The sequence below is a fragment of the Drosophila bipectinata genome, chromosome XR (assembly GCF_030179905.1).
Source record: "Drosophila bipectinata strain 14024-0381.07 chromosome XR, DbipHiC1v2, whole genome shotgun sequence".
Lineage (NCBI taxonomy): Eukaryota > Metazoa > Arthropoda > Insecta > Diptera > Drosophilidae > Drosophila > Drosophila bipectinata.
The window spans coordinates 21752929-21771071 of NC_091735.1; the positions used below are offsets into that span (position 1 = coordinate 21752929).

Sequence of the window (18143 nt, forward strand, 5' to 3'; positions counted from 1 at the left end):
CACTGTTTTTGACCAGGGGGTGTCCTCCATCCATGATATATTCATACGCAGTGCCCCCGGCTCTTAAATCGATAAGTGAACATGTTTGGGGCCCATTGCCAGGTCATTGCTCATAATGCTTAAATTAAATATTTACACACGCGGCAAATGTAGGACTGGCTGTGCTGTGCTGGCCAGTTCATAATTAATAATTATTTTATTACTTTCACCAAACAGACGAAAGGAAAAAAACATGAAATCTGTAGACCCAGACGTTCATTGAATACTCTACCAAATGCCATTAATTGTACGATTACATGGCATGGTTTTTCTGTAATGACTGGTGGTGGTAACCCCAATGGACCCTTTCTTTTTTCCAGCGAAAGGGCGAGAGCATTTCAATTTGTTTGACTTTGACAAACGGGGGTGGTGAGCGGGAATGGGTGGGGTGGCCCTTCCATTTCAAACCATAAAGGCCGACCCGTGAGCTACAAAATTATGACCGCAATTTGGGGAAATGAAATGCATAAAGCAAAATAAGCAAATGGCACGCAAAGTGACCCGAGGCGGCGTCAAAGCGCTCTAATTGGCTCCACAAAACGCCAAAGATGGGGGCGTGGGGAGTTGCTTGAATTTAAGCGAAAGGGGGGTTACAGTTTAAGAGACTTGGGGACTTGAGGTTAAAGGACTTAAAAGGCAAGTTCTAGATCTATTTACAGATCTCTGTCCCCGATCCAGTAGTATGTAGGTCATAAACAACCACCTGCCTACTTGCTCATCCTTTTTATTCCATTTCGAATTTATTAAGGACTCATCATATTGTGATATAAGAAGCCTGTCAACGGGCCGCGCCCCCCCCATGGGAGCTTGGACCTACCCGGGCCGCTCCCGACGGCCTCTCAAAAATGGCGTGCCGGGCAAAAATTAAGAAAATAAACTTGTCAACACATTCAACTTCATTATCGAGCCGCAGCCGCTCCCAGTTGGGATTTCATTTATAAATACATATGTACATATATATATATATATATCCTAAACTTACCCGTCTGAGGCTCACTCTTGTGGCTTTTGCTACCCTCCGGTTGGGTTGGGTTATCCTTGCGTCCTTGCGTGGCCTAAAAAGGATAACAGAAAAAAAAAAGAGAGATGAAATTATGAGCGTCTCAAGCTGCGACCTCCCGTGAATATTCATATGCGAACGTCTTGTCGTTTAATTTAGAGTGCCCGCGGCCACAAAAAAAAAAAAAAAAAACAAGATTCCAGGGTCTGAGACCCAAGGATAAAGATGAGCCCCGAGTCCTCATCATGTTCAGACCCACCCACCCCCCCAAAAAAAAAAAGAGCCGCAATCACGCGTTGGGCTTAGAAGCCGAAGGCAAAAAGGGTCCTCCATCCAAAACCCAAGCAAATCCTTGCCAAATCTTATAAATTTGTGCAAATAAGAGCACATGGCACTCTGAAAATTCCATAAAAGTTTCCTAGTCTGATGGAATATTTAGTGTTTGTTTCTTAAGAAATTAGACTTCCAGGATAGTGTTTGTAAGGATAGTGTTCTAGCCTAGCAGAAGCAACAATTTTCCAGAATTGGGAACAAGGGAACCAAACATCGAACCCTTCTCGCCATCGACATCGGCCATGGCCATCGATATTGTGGCACAATGAGCCCAGCGAGCAAACAAATTTATGGCCATCATAACGCCCGTAGTTCCTAGTCCTTAGTCCTCAAGCTCGTCCTTAGTCCTGTAAACACGAGGCGGAACCAGAGAGGTCGTGGCTCAGAGTCCAACAAAATGTCTATAGTGCTACATAATAATCATAATAATAAATAGCAATAAAAATGCTACAAAGGAAATTAAATTTCGGTATCCGCCAAAGAATATTTCAAAAGTGCACACAGGATACGGGAGGCGGTGGATGGCAGGATCTGGGCGTGGCATGGCATGGCTAGGCGTGGGCAACACTTTGCGGCCCTTAAATTGCCCATAAGCTGTTTAACTGAGTTATTAAGGTCCTTGGGTCTCTGGTCTCGGTAGCTGGCACAACTGGCAGGACAGCACAGGATACAGGACGCAGGCCACAGGACTCAGGACACGGGACACGGGACACGGGACACAGGAATGCCCACTCACCGTTACTGCAAAACGGCTATATTAATGTTAATTAATGTTAAATGCCTAGGCGTTCCAAAATCATTTGCAAAACGAAGTGGGTCGAGGCGAGTGTCCTGGACACTTGCCAGTCCACGGTCGACGCCTTCAATTGGCGCCCATCAACATCATTAATATTTTTGGAAATTGGTTCAAGTCCCTGGCGCTGACGCTTGGCAGACTTTTTGGTCAAGTGGATTGGGCTGGCTTGGTGGGTGGTGACTGGTAATCGTACATTTAGAAAAATAATCAAGGTGAAATATTGTAACTAGGAAGGTGTTAGGAAGGCATCGAGGAATGGAGTAAGGATAGGAATATCTTGATAATTCTTCTAAGAATTAATGTAGGCCTTCAGATAATATTATACTATTTTTAATTAAAAACATAGAAAACCTAGAAACTTTTTAGAATTTAAGCCAAGTGGTCTCTTGTCTCTTACTTGCAAGGTGAAATATTTAACGAAGGAAGGCTTAAAGAAGTTACCAAGGAATATGTTAAGAAGTCACTAAGGAATTCATTAAGGAAAACATCTAAGAACTCATATAAGACCGCAAGATAATACTATTTTGAACTAAAAACCTATAAGCCCTTTAGTGTTCTGGTCAAGTGACATTGCTGGAACTCCCAATCGTGGATTTAGAAAAATAATTAAGGTGTGGGATACTAATCTAGGAATAGTATTAGGAAGTAAGCTAAAAATTCATTAGGAAATCATCTAGATATTATAAATATTATTAGGAAAGTAGGACTTCTAGATAATAATTTTTATAAATAAAAACCTATAAACTTTTAAGTATTTAGATCGAATGGCTTTTCTTAAATGGTATCCTAGGAAGGCCTTAGGAAGTCATTGAGGAATGTGTTCAGAAGTCACCTAGGAATTCAGTAGGAAATTATTCAAGAACTAATATAGAACTTTAAGCTAATAATATTTTAAATAAAAAACTTAAAAGCTCCTTAGTCTTTTGGGCAAGTCCCAATCTTAGATTCATAAAAAATAATCTAGATTAAATATTTAACCAAGAACTCATGAGAAATTCATCAAGAACTTACCTAGGATTTCACTAAGAAATCGTCTAAGAATTCCCATTAATAATATTTAATAATAATATAATATATTTATATTTAAATACCCCTTTAAATAGTAAAATTTTGGTCAACTTTTTGCATTTCATGGATATGGGAAAGGTCAATTACGGACTTCCTGGTTGGGATCGGTCGGTCAGTCGGTCGGTCACACCTTAAACCCTCTGCCTAAAAAAAAAAAAAGTATAACGGACCGATGGGGCAAATGTGGCAAACAAACGTTGGCGATTCCCTTTCGCATTTAACGAGCTGACAATGCCGCATATAAAGAGCCTTTGTTCCGCTCGGCAGGCACACTACGATGGTTGGGTGGGAGAGATTGTTGGGGGGGTGGGGCGGCGTTGCCCTCAAAACTGGGGCGTGGCCATATGACGTGTGACAAATTTTTGCGGTTGGCGAAGCCGACAAGGGTCCAACGTCGACGAGGACCAGGATGAGGACCAGGATGAGGACCGGGATGAGGACGAGGTGGTAGGTCGAATGTGTTGCACGTCTCCTCTCGTCTATGGCCGGAAAATTGTCCAACATATCCGGGAGCGTTGAGGTTGGCTACCCATTGTGTTCCAAGGGGCGGGGGGATAGCTCCTTTCCCCTCCTTGTGGGCCATGTCCATGTCCTGCTCTGCTCTGCTCTGTCCATTTTACTTGCAGTTAAATAGGGCGGAAAAATAATTGAACCATTATCAGGCAGTCTGGCGCAACGGGGCTAGGATAAAGGATAAAGGGGGTGGTGTCCTTTGGGTATACCACTACCCCGCACAACCCCTCACTCCCCTTTACCCTCCCTCCTCTCTCTCTCTCTCGGCAGAGCCCAATTTGCTATCCTTTTGGAATAAATCTGTAGCTTGTTTCGTCTTTGGTTTATTGCGCTTATTACAAAATATTTAACACCACACACACACACACAGATATATATAGAAGACGCTGCCACGCCTACGCTGTCACTTCCCCTACCCCTCTCTGCCAGAGTCCTGACTCGCTGCCTGCCAGCCTGGCAGAAATTGTTGCCTCATTGTAAAAATTTATGTTAATATTTTAAATTTCCATGAACATAACTGAACTGAACTGAACTGTGGCCAGTAACAATATGCCGTCGTGGTCGGGCGGAAAGGCTCTTCTGCCCCCTCACGCCCATCACGCCCATCATGCCCACCACGCCCTTAACGCCCACTTAACAGCCACACACTGACTATTGTTCGAAAAAAGTTTCAGCTTCAAAATGAGTTTAATTTTTGAATAAAAAATGCATCAAAATTGAGCTTTTATTATTTTTTTTTTTTTGATATTTCTTTAATTTTAAATATTTTTTTCATTAAATAATAGTTATTTAAAATTAACCCCCCGAGTCCTTATTTATTGGCCAGAACTTTCCAACATTTTGTCCAAAATTCAAGTCATAAAATGGACTTTTGGACTCAATGTGCTTTGGCAGCTCCCCATCCGAGCAGCACCCCTCTGGCCAGCAACGCCCATGTCCTGGGCCATGTCCTGGAGCTGTTTGCCCGGCACGGATGGCCCTCAGTCTTCTTACCCACTGGTCGCTTGTAAAATGTAATGTAATTTCTACGCTGGCGGCTCTAGGCCATGGACGACACACACAAACACCCAACACAGTTGGCTGTTAATAATACCAAGGAGGACCAGGAACCTAGACCAGGACGAGGAAGAGTCCTGGCCAGCCGGCCCCGTTTTAAAGTGCGGCCATATTTTTAAGGAGGCACAAACTGCAATGACAGTTAACGTTACAGTTACGGTTACGGTTATGATGGCTGCCGGTACCAGAACACATGTGTGTATATGTGTATGATGAGTAGTGGGATTTTATAAATATTTTACGTTCATATTTTATGCGAATTTTTCATATGCCGGCCAAACGCTTTTGGGAAACAGCTTGAATGGACAGTGTCCTTCTGTCCGTCATCATTAATTAATCCGCCCAAAAACGTCCTGATCCTGATGGAGAGACTCACATAACGTCAGCTGACAAAGTTGCGAAGCTTTAAAAAAGTATTGGAAATTATGGAAAAAAAATATACATAAATATATTTTCTGTTTTTTTTTTTTTTGTTTCATGGAATATGCAGCTTATTGTGTTTTTTTAAAAGGCACATCCTGCGTCCAAAACGAAGGACCGACGGACGGACGTCGGCGTAGCCTGGCCCCGTGGCATCTCCTTCTGCTTTTCCATTCAACATTTTGCGGCATGTTGCTGCGTTGAGCCTCATTAAGCGCACTTTGTCCTCAACTGCCCCCTGCCTGCCTCATCCTAGTCTTCGTCCTCGTCCACGTCCTCGTCCTGGTCCTGGTCCTGTCTCTTCGTACTGCCTCTGTGTGTGTGTCCATTTAAAGGCTCTCTGGCAACGAACCGAACCCAAACCCACTACCGGAATCCTTCGCTGATTCATTCCTTCTCGTTTCCCATAAATTATTTTTAAATGCATACTTATGTGGAATTTTGCCACGCGCTGCCGCGACAACTTTTCATAATTTTTATTTACATGATGCGGTTCGTGGCGAGGTGTGGGGTAGTGGGTGGGTTTGGCCTTTTTACTGCCGGTGTGTAACCGCATTAAAATGATTTGCAGCGAACCAGGTTCGGCCAGGCCTCAGGATGTCTGAAGCCTGCTGATGTCCTGCTGGCAGCATGAAACGCCACCCACACACTTGCATAAAAAAAAAATAAAATAAAAAAAAACCCAAACCGGCATCACAGACAGCGGACATTGCAACAAAAGTGGCCAGGATGGTGGCGCTTACCGCACGCATCACTCGCCACGGCGCCTGCCCCTCCGGCCTGGTCGCCCAGCTCGGCCCGGCCCGCCTCCGCCCCACAGCTGCTGCTGGTGTCAGTCACACCCTGGAATGCCACTGCAATTTCTGCCGGAGGTCATTTCATCAGGCGACGGGAAAAAGGCGCCTTTTTTTTTGTGGAAAGCCACGTTGCATTTTCTTTCCAGCTTTAATTTAAATTATTCAAGCAGCGGCTCAAGCTTGTTTAAAGTTTCAGAAAAGCACAAGGACTTGACAGGACAGAGTGGTCGAAGGATAATATTAAACTAGAGACCAAACTAGGTAAAATACTGGTGACGAACGAGCCGAGTAGTACTCTTGAGCATCTCTTATTAAAATATTTTCAGGACTGCAGGGGCTTCCCACTATAGGGCCCACTGCGATGGCTATATCTTCCCCAATTCTCATCCGATTCTCAAGCGGAGTACCTTAAACGATTTCTGGGTCGATTCTCCGTCATTCTGCACCAAAATCCTGAGACGAAATATTTTTTTGATTTTTTATTCATTTTTCCTGATCGGCTCCCTTGGAAATGGGGTTTTCCCCTATAGGGCCCACTGCGATGGCTATATCTTCCCCAATTCTCATCCGATTCTCAAGCGGAGTACCTTAAACGATTTCTGGGTCGATTCTCCGTCATTCTGCATCAAAATCCTAAGACGAAATATTTTTTAGATTTTTTGTCCATTTTTCGTGATGGGATCCCTTGAAAATGGGGTTTTCCCCTATAGGGCCCACTGCGATGGCTATATCTTCCCCAATTTTGATCCGATTCTCAAGCGGAGTACCTTAAACGATTTCTGGGTCGATTCTCCCTCATTCTGCATCAAAATCCTAAGACGAAATATTTTTTAGATTTTTTGTCCATTTTTCGTGATGGGATCCCTTGAAAATGGGGTTTTCCCCTATAGGGCCCACTGCAATGACTATATCTTCCCCAATTCTCATCCGATTCTCAAGCGGAGTACCTTAAACGATTTCTAGATCGATTCTCCACCATTCTGCATCAAAATCCTGGGACGAAATATTTTTTAGATTTTTTGTCCATTTTTCGTGATGGGATCCCTTGAAAATGGGGTTTTCCCCTATAGGGCCCACTGCGATGGCTATATCTTCCCCAATTTTGATCCGATTCTCAAGCGGAGTACCTTAAACGATTTCTGGGTCGATTCTCCCTCATTCTGCATCAAAATCCTAAGACGAAATATTTTTTAGATTTTTTGTCCATTTTTCGTGATGGGATCCCTTGAAAATGGGGTTTTCCCCTATAGGGCCCACTGCGATGGCTATATCTTCCCCAATTTTGATCCGATTCTCAAGCGGAGTACCTTAAACGATTTCTGGGTCGATTCTCCCTCATTCTGCATCAAAATCCTAAGACGAAATATTTTTTAGATTTTTTGTCCATTTTTCGTGATGGGATCCCTTGAAAATGGGGTTTTCCCCTATAGGGCCCACTGCGATGGCTATATCTTCCCCAATTTTGATCCGATTCTCAAGCGGAGTACCTTAAACGATTTCTGGGTCGATTCTCCCTCATTCTGCATCAAAATCCTAAGACGAAATATTTTTTAGATTTTTTGTCCATTTTTCGTGATGGGATCCCTTGAAAATGGGGTTTTCCCCTATAGGGCCCACTGCAATGACTATATCTTCCCCAATTCTCATCCGATTCTCAAGCGGAGTACCTTAAACGATTTCTAGATCGATGCTCCACCATTCTGCATCAAAATCCTGGGACGAAATATATTTTAGAATTTTTGCCAATTTTTCCTGAATCCAAATATTTATCTTCACATTAATTTTTGGATTAAACTCCCCATAATGATGCACTTCTTCCTTCCCTGGTCAAGTCCTTCACGTATAATCCTTCTCCACTCCATCCTAATTGGTATCCTGCTTGTAATCAATCTAATTATTATCAACTTTGCATTCACAAATCCTGTTTTGAGGAGCGGGCCGCGTCCTTGATATCCTTTGGCTGGCCATATGGCTGGATGCTTTAGCAATCTGCTCGGTTATAAATAATGTCATCGACCATATGTTCGGGTAATCCGTTCATGTTGCCACGCCCCCCGTTGCCGTTGCCGTTGCGGTCGTTTGTTAGCCCGGCTTTCAGCTTTCCGCTTTCGGCTCTCAAGCTGTCAAGCTTTATGACTATATTTGCCTTTGGCCTCCATCCATACACAGCTACCGTTCCATACCAGTAATTGCAGGCCAGCCACTTGTTCCGTCAAAGTTTCCACTTTTTCGCACTTTTTCCAGCACTTTTCTCCCCGAGTTACTTTCCTCTATTCTTTTCCCAGCTTATGAATGGATTTTTAATTGAGTTTTCCATGCGGGATCATCGCATTCTCCGTATTGCAGTTTTGAATTTCAAGCTCAAGCTATCCTGATATCCTGATGACATTTTAAGACCAAAAGGAAATTACCTTAATTATTTATTTTTAGCTTTTGGCCAGAGAGAGAGAGAGCGTTCTGTTTTCTGGAAATATGATGAACTGGTAAAATATTCAGATTTGATGACAGTGTCCACCACCACCCCCCCTTCTCACAACTCGCCACTCAATCAACCACATCGATCGATTTTCAATCTCTGCCCGAGTGGAAATTGTTATCAAGTTTATTTATTTATTTCTTCTTCTCATTTTAAGTTTTTTTTTTATATATATGTAAAAACAAGAGATGAAAAATAAAAATAAAAACAAAAGCGTAGCAAGTTGACTTTTGCAAGTGAAGTGGAGATATGTATATAAACACAAACATATGTACTCTTCGGGCCCAATGTACATAACTCGAGCATTTAATTACTTAAGCAATCCACCTCAGTATGTGGCCAATTTGAGGCGATTTTCTGGGATTTTTCAGAGATTTATTATCAGAGAAAAGCAAACAGCAACTAGGATTTTCTTTTCATTTAAATTGCTGCAATTTTCATTGATGAATCTCACAAAAAAAAGAAAAGGCCTTCAAGGGCTAATTTTTCAGATTTTCGGATAAAGTTTCCGATTAAAGTGCTCTTTTTATTTCCAAAATCATATCTAATTCAATTGATAATCCTAATTTTGAACTTTTCCATCAAAATATTCCCAATCGCAATGACACTAAATGATTGATTTGTGGCCGATTGCAAGTTCATGTTGTTATTTAAAATATTTCGCATAAATTTTCACAAAGTTGTCACAGTTCAATGCTAATGCCCAGATGTCAAGGCTGTAACCGAGGGGGTGTGCTTGCTACCACCACCCTCCTTGTCTTTGACATTATTTTTGTATTTTTTTTCCAGCAAACGGCGTTTAATGTTAACGCTTTGTTGCCGATGCCCCCATAGCCCCACAGCTCCACAGCCTCTTTTATTCTTTCTCTTTCTTTCTGCTTAGTGCCGTCTCTTTCGCTGGCCAGCTCACATAATTTAAATTCCATAGCAGTTTCACTTTGGTCGCTAACCGAGCTGCTTTTCCATGCGACTCACATACAAAATGCGCCATAAACGAAAATGGCTGCCCCGTGACTTTTATTCTACAAGTGTGTGTGTGTGTGTATGAGAGTGTGTGTGTTATTATACCCGGTACTCGTAGTACAATGGGTATATTGTAGTCCTAAGAATAAATGTAACAGTGAGAAGCCTTCAAATCCAAGCCTATGAAATATAAACTCTGGATAAGCTTCAAATATTCTATAAGATTTTATATCCATGTCCGTGTGTCCGCGTGTCCGCGTGTCCGCTTGTCCGTTTAACCATCTATCTATATCTCAGAGACTATAAGAGATAAAGGTTTAGGATTTTACAAGTACAATCTTTCTATAATACCCCCAAAGTTCATGTTTAAAAAATATAAATTTTAAAAAGTTTTTTTTTCGGAGAATCTTTTAGAAGAAGAGGTACCCTGTACCGGGTATCATATAGTCGATAAACCCTACTACCACCATCCTTTTTTTTTGTTCTAAGAGTGCGTATGAGTGTGTGTGTGTGTTTGTAAGCCACACATACATATATTGGTGTGCGGTATGTGTGCTTTTGGCGCTGAAACTGGAACTGAAACTGGAACTTCAATTCAATCAATTACGCGCTAATGCACTTCAAAGTGTATTCCATTAAACAAAACAATATTGCGGGTCACGAAAAATAAAACAACAACACCAACAACAACAACAACAATAAAGCAAACAACAACAAAAAAAGGCCCAGAAGGTGGCCCACCTGCTGACCCGATCGGAATCAAATGCCGGATTATGTAGCCAGGTGAGAATAGCACTTCAAAAAAAAAACTAACTAAGTAAAAAACTAAACTTTAAAAAACTAAAAAACTAAACTAAAAAACTAAAACCCTGGCAAGATTTTAAGAAAATAACCAACTACATCTTTAGCTACAAAGCTTTTCTCTCAGTGTCTTGTTTTCTGAGAACCTTCGACTGCTTCTGGGATGTGCGTGAGATCTTTTTGTTTGCCGGCTCGGATGTCAGCCTTTGCTGATGGTGATGGGTAGGTGGGTAGGTTTAACCCTTATGGCCCGTGACCTTTCACCCATCTAGCTACCACCCCCTCCTCCTTTGGAAAATTTTGCGTGCCATTGTTTGGTTGTGTTGACAGCGAAGGGAAAATCCATTGAAATTCAATTTAAAGAATGTTGACAAACGTTTGTCATGAGACTGCCTGCCGACACCAAAAACGGGATGCCAATGCTGGCATCCGACGATAGCTTAACACTAAGCTAAATATATATAAAAAAAAAAAAAAGGAAAAACAGGTAGGTGATGATGATTTCCAGGTACTAGCGACAATGACATTCAAAACTTTCCACGCCCCATAGCCCCTTAAATCGGTTAATCTGACGAGAAAAGCTCGACTGGGATTCGACTGGGATTTTCACGGAGGGCTCATTACGGATTGGTCCTGTCACCCGGGGCGATGAATCTTCCACAGAAGATTTTAAGGCTTTCATAAAAAATAATCGGCAGGATATGATAATGGATAAAAAAAAACAAAACCAACATTTATTAAGTGTGATTGTGGCAATTATTTGGTATTTATTGGCAAAAGATTGTAAAGCAATTATTGAATGAAATTTATACCCGGTACTTGGGTTCATATATTGTATTACCTAATTATGAGCCTATACAGTCAGTGGGTAGAGGCTTTTAAACTACTTCAATACTTCAAATACTGAATATGATGGACACTCGAGCTGGGGGACTAGCCTGGCCCACTTAAAGTTCCTTGCCAGCTACGTTTGAGCCAAAGGAACACTCGACTTGAGTTGATTCAACTTCTTTTTCCTTTCTTTGGCTCTCGAGCTTTCTTTTCTTTAGTGAATTCCAACAATGAAAGCGCACATATTCCACCTATATGTGTGTATATGCCACAGGGATCTCAAATTAACACTTGAAACGCAATGGGGCAAGAAGGACCAGCCAGCCATGGAGGCAGGCAGAAGGAGCTGGAGTAGTCCTGGGCCTGGGCCTGGGACTGGGCCTGTGGCTTGTTACTACCGAATCGAGCGTATGACTTAACAAGTGTTCCAATCTCCAAAGACTCACTAATACCCTCAACGCACACACCCTCTATCCATACTACCATAAATGTGGAAGAATGTCCTTTACGAGTTGTCATCGGTTTTGCTTTTGGGGCCAAAACATTCCGGGGATTGGCTTTGTTAGTGTGGTTCTCCTCCTGGTGGGCCCTTTTCTTTTTGGGCCGCCTTTTCTTTGTCAGCGTCGTTTTGACAAGCGCTTTAAAGCATTTTTTAACACTTTGCCTGTCATTACGAGGGAGAGCCCAGATAAAACGCGACGAAAGTCAGAGTCAGAGGCAGAGTCTGAGCCAAAGGACCAAGAACGAAGGACGAAGGACTTCATGTGGTAATTGCCAGAGCCCTTTAGCTACCCGCCCTATCGCATCGTTTTCTTTTTTGTTGTCCTGTTTGCCCAGCTGCCTTTCCACATTTTTATTATTTATTTTCCCATTTTATTTTTATTTTTATTTTTATTTTATTTTTTTATTCTTTTTGGTAGCAACTGGCACACCCAGCGCCTCCCTCGCCCCCCCAAACAAGCCCTATTTGATGTGAGATTGTGTTTGTCTTTGCCACAAACAACCGCCGGCACAGCGAGTTTATCTACGAGTGTCTCTCTCTGGGTCCCCCCATACTATGGTCTTGTAATACGATTATTCGCCGGATTTGGCAAGAAAGTCCTTACCATACCCACTTCCATTACATCCTGGCGGCCTACATCCTTAGGAGTCACTCTGGGGGTAGCAAATCGCTCATTTAATCGCCGTGGCTGGCGAGAAGGACTCGCCTCCTTATCGTAGGCCCACCAGAAGAGATACTAAAAAATAATTGATCTCCTCCATCAGTTTTGCATGCGAGGGTTTTTAATCCGACTTGGCCGGGAATTCAAGCCGTATGTGGGATGGAAAAGGAGCTTAAAAGATCAATTGGCAGAAAAATAATCTAATGAATGGCCAATAACCTGGGATGGTAGTGTCCTAGGACTAGGTTTGTAGGACTAGCAAGACTTTTGGTCTTTATTTCAGTAAGTCTTTTGAGTATTTCTACAACGCACTCATTAATCTTACTATTTAGTTCAGAAAAGAGACTCCAAAGTCTACAAAATTAACATAATCTCTTTTCTTTTGTCCACCAACTATCCGATAGTAAGTCTTTTTGGTATTTACCATTATGCACTGGCTGGTCACACTATTATTAAGTTCAATTATCAACTAATGTACCATCTTATTTGTTAAAAAATTGTACAAGTGCTTCGTAGCCCTGTCCGTTTTTCCGCAAAATGTCCTTTAGTGAGTCTTGACACTCTTCTTTCTAGTTGTTTTTCAGTATAGACAGGATCTGGTCACACTTACCATTATAAAAAAAATGAACTAATCAATAAATAATTCTGAAAGAAGACTCCATAGTCTCAAAATAAATCTTAGTCCTATCTTTTTGTCCGCCAACTGTTTTTTGTTGGACTTTTGTCCGTTAGTTAATCTAGACAGTCGTTCTTGTTTTTATTTTCAGTGTATACATTACATGGTCACACTAATCTTAGTATCCTCTCTCATCTAAAGAATAAATAGTTTGCAAAAAAGACTCCCTAGTCTGAAAAATAGTCTAAGGCCTGTTCGTTTCTCCTCTAACTGATCGTTTGACTAGACTCCAGACTCTAGAGTCTTGACAGTTCTTTTCGATCTGGTCACACTTACCTAAAGATCACTCACTAGCCTCACTCACATATATGCTTCAGAAAACAGCTCTAATACTTCTTCTAGGCCACCTGATAGTTACCATTAAAAGAAACTACAAAAATAGAAAAAAACCCCTTGCCTGTTCATGTCTCAAAGTTGGTACTTAGTATCGGATTTCGTGTAGAGGGTAACTGAAATGGTCAATGTCTTGGTAGGACGACATATCAGATGCCAGTTACCGGGCCTAACTGGCCTCGTTTGCTGCTGCCAACTTGCCGCCTTTTCACGTGCCAGGCCTTTAAGCCAAGTCTGTTTGTCGCCTTGGCTTACGAAGCTGTAGACTTATTTTCTTGGCTTTTCCAGTACTTGCCAACCTATACCACCCTACTATCTTGTGGCACCAATCGTGCAACTCATTCACCTTCGCCTTGGGCTCAAGTCAGTTAGCCAGGCTTATTCGTCTAGACAACGACTTCCAGTACATAGATACATACATAGGTATGTAGGTAGGTAGATAGGACTTCTCTATTCTTGGAGGGGTAGAGATGGAGTAGAGATCCCTTTACCCCCTCTTCTCTTCGGCATGACACCACGCGACTTGTCAATCAAACGCGGCCGGGCCGAGACATCAATCAAGCTTGCCAATCATCCATCAATCAATCAAGCCATCTGCTGCTGCTGCTCCAAACAGTATCTTCTTTTTTGTCTTTGTTGTCTAGCCAAGAAAATGGGCCGAAAAGAAAAGAAAATTTCATTTGTGCTGATTGTCGCGATGCGATGCGTCTTAATCCCGAATGCCAATTTCCAGTCGGCCTCGTTTCTGTTTGGTAATTTTTGGTTGTTGTTGTTGTTATATCTTTGCTGTTTACGCGTAGATTTAATTTTCCCAACCATGCCCCCCCAGTCCCTCCCCTCTCTGGAAAATGCACAGCACAATCAATCGAAATTCATCACTCATCCGCGGGGCTTTTCCCATCCCACCAGGCCCCCCCCTTCCCATTTGCAATCACATCGCCTCCCATCGCTCATCAAAGCTCATTAGAGTGCGGAAAAGTGCCCGCGGATGGAAAAGCGATGATGGAAATGCTATGAAAATGCTCCAAATGGTGGAAAATCATGGAAAATGTGTGGAAATGTTCGCGTATGTCTGTTTACCGAAGGGGAAAGCGATGACTAAGTGCTCCACAATGTCACCCAAAATGCCAAAATGCAAATTGATAAGACTTGTACTAAGACTTTGCCTAATCCTTGAGCCAAAAAAAAAAAAACACACACACTTCAATACCTCGATAAGTATCAATAGCGCCACGCGCATATCCTATCATCCTATATTTATGCTGAGCCAAGGGGTATACCCATGAGCTCTAGCATTAGACACAAAATAATATAAACTCCTTTGGGAATCAAATGGGTAAGGGTATGAACCATATGACCCACTGGGATGTCTATAACTTTGGTAATTTTTATAAGATTTGTTCGAGGAGTACCTTTATAGAATTGTGGATCTTTTTCCTTTTAATCCTTAAAACTGAAATTTTTTAAGATTTTTTTTTCAGTTTTCCAATAAGACCCCTTTGAAAAGTGGAGAATATATGGGTACTACCAATATGACACCTTAGTGAGTCTATATCTCAGCCAATTTTGATTCGATCTTTAAGAGGCATACCTTCAATGGATTGTGGATCAATTTCCTTTCGATATGCATTTAAACCATTTTAACCATTTTGCCATTTTTTTCTTTTGGGACCCCTTTAGAAAGAAAAAAAATAGAGGTACTGCTTATATGACTCACTACAAAGTCCATATCTCAGGCAATCGTAATCCGATTCTTAAAGAGAATATCTTAAACAAATTCGAAGTAAATTCTTTTTTAATTTGTGTTTATGACTTTTTACGTAATTTTTTTTTTTTAATTTTTTTGTGAATTTTTTCCTTGACCCCTTCAAAGAATAAAGGTAGTGTAGAGAAACTTCCAATAAACTACTATAAAGTCAAAATCTCAGACAATTTTGATCTAATTTTTAAAAAGTTTTAAGAATTCTGAGTAAATTCTCTTCCAATCTGCGCTTAAAACTTTTTACGGATTTTTTTTAAATTTTTTGTTAAATTTTCCTAAAGCACTCTTTAAAAAAAAAAAACAGAACCCATGCCGTACATGGGATAGAAGAAGGCTACCTACATACATATATGACCCTTAAGGAATTCCAAATCTCCGATTTCGATCAGATTTTCAAAAAGAATACCTTTACAGATTTGTGGTTCAAAATACTATCCATTTGCGTTTTAATCTTTTACCAAAATGTTTCCTCCTTTAAAAAATAGGTTCTACCCATAGGAGCCACTAGGAAGTCTATATCTTTTACAATTTTCATTGAATTCTGAAATGGAAAGTCTTACCAGAATCGATAAGCAATTTCCCATCAATCTAAATTCAAAGAAAGAAATATGTTTTTTAAAGAAATATTTGTAATATATTTCAATAAATTTTTCTTAAAAGTTCCCCCTTTAAGAACGTTTTAAAGAACCTCAAACCATTTAAAAATAGCCTCCTCTCGAGTGATTGACAAGTGAAACGCCCAAATAGACCGTTAAGTATCGCTGTTAATAATAAATAATCGACACGAGTTGTCAGCACACTGTAAACAGTGTGAAGGCATCGTTTCGATAAATTTTTTTTTTTGAACATCCCTTCGTTATTATCCCTCTAGCATCTTATCGATGTCTCTCCAATGGGGAGGATGGGATGGAGTGGGCTGGTACTGGTGTTATGTCTTTTTAGCCGAGAGCATTTTAAGCTCATGACTGAGCTCGATTGGGCCAAGCCTAGGTAGGATCTGGGGTGTCGTCGTCTTGAAGAAGTCAGCCACTTGGAGGCAAAAACAAAAAGCGACACTTGCAAAAAGCGACAACGACAACGACAACTACAATGTCGGTGGCGACGACAACGACGGCTACCTGACAACCCTGAGGTGTGTCCTGTTGGTAAAGCCACCCCCCTGGAACTGGCTTGTTGTTTGTTTGCTGGCTGGCTGGCTGGGTGGCTGGATGGCTTGTTTGCCAGCACCATTGAGTTTTCCATTTCATATTCAAGGGCAAACAACACAAGACGACGAGTGAGTGGCAGCAGTGTATCGACAAAGGATATCCATTAAGGATGTTTCAACTATAAATATCCGGTACATGATATATAAATTTTTAATAGATCTAGAAACCTAATTCTTACCTCCATTTTATAGCATATTTTTTCATCTAAATTTTCTAGATATACTGGGTATACAAACATGTCATCCTTTTCCGGGATATCCTGTTTCTGATTCTCCCCCTCTGATGCCTGCAGCTGTGACTTGAGTTGCGTCGACTTGGCGACTCTTTCAATTGCGCTATTAAAAATCATTTAGAGTCTGACAAATAAACAGCTGCAGGGCGACCTCGGCAGGTGATGTTGGTCCTTGTTCCTACACTTCGATTTATTCTCTGAAATTTCCAAAGTTGGGGGGCTCTTTCCCCACCAATCTTTCCAGCCTTATCGTTTGGAATTTTTTATGCCCCCATGCGCGGACAAAACTTTCAAATCAGCAATGAAAATATTTTTTTTACGCAAAACGAATAGAAATATGGAAATTAAAATGGAATTAAAACATTTTTTATTTAAATATCGCCCCCCGTCCCCACTCCTCCACACATACAAATGCGTTTATCTTTGCTGCCCCAGAGAACAAAAACGAAAAAAAAAAATGAAAAATTTAATAAAATATGCAGCTGTAAAATAAGAACGGAGCAAGCTGAAATAGCAAACGAGCTACAATCAAAATACAATGCCGGGCTGGCCAGTGGAAGCAATGGGGCGGAAGGAAGGGGTACTTGTGAAAGGATAACTGAGAGCTGAGGGCTCAGGGCTGTTGGGGGGTTTCAGAGGGTGTAGAGTCTAGACTCTAGAGTTTGTGAAAGAAGGAAACACTCCATCTCTCATGAGGAAGAAAAATAGCGACTAACTATTCTATTTAACTAATTTAACAATTATTTAACAACAGTTTTCGATATTTTCGATAGGCAGTTATCCTAAGATTCTTTCGATACTAACAAGATTGGCCATCAGGTTGCCTATCTTATATTCTTGTACATTCTACTAACTAATCTCTTTGAAGAGCTCTTACGTTTATCGAAGAGCTTAAAAATCACGATAAATTCCGATATTTTCAAAGGCTTTGGGGTCCATCTCTAAAAGGACTATTTTTATCCTTGACTACAGAAAGTATCTTAAAGCCTTATACATTATTAATGCCACTTATAAATTATTTTGCCTTTATTTTTAGAATTTTCCAACATTTATCAAAGAGCTTAACTAAAACTCCCGATAAATTCTGATAGTTTCGATAGCTTGGGATTCATTTCTAATAGGAGACAGTATCCACCTTGACTTAATACATAGTTCTCCACCAAACCTAAAAATATCGTATATACCAAGACATTTCTTATTATACTAACAGCATTCTTGCAAAATACTGCATTTATCGAAAAGCTTAACTAAACCTCACGATAAATTCCGATATTTTCGATAACCATACGTCCATCTCTAATTGGTATATAATTTACGTTGACTAAGTTGTACATCAAAACATAAAATATCTCATATCCTTAAAAATTCTTCAAGATACTAACTATTCTCTATAAATCACGATAATTTCCGAAATTTTTTCGATAGCCAGTGGTCCATCTCTAAGAGGAATGACCTCTACTTTAGCAACTTCATTGTTGACTCAGCTGTACACCGACTACTGAAATTCGCACTCATCACAAAAACAGAAGATGTGTTGCAGACTCATCTCCGGATAACCGGAAACGGCATGCGGAGAAGAAAGCCAGCATTGTGCTTCCGGTGTTTACGTGTGCGAGTGAGTGTTTCCCCTGCTTTCTCCAGAACAAATTTCGAAACTAATTTCAATGTTTAGTTTA

At 41.0% G+C, this 18143-nt stretch overlaps 1 protein-coding gene across 3 annotated transcripts in view; it reads right to left on the reverse strand.

Moving 5' to 3' along the window:
- Nucleotides 1-18143, reverse strand: part of dpr8 (defective proboscis extension response 8) — a 145042-nt gene that overhangs the window by 110863 nt on the left and 16036 nt on the right. For all 3 annotated transcript variants that reach the window (XM_070283031.1, XM_017244096.3, XM_017244100.3), the window contains exon 2: nt 1022-1094. The gene's annotated coding sequence lies outside the window, so the exon portion shown is untranslated. The remainder of the gene's footprint in view (nt 1-1021; nt 1095-18143) is intronic.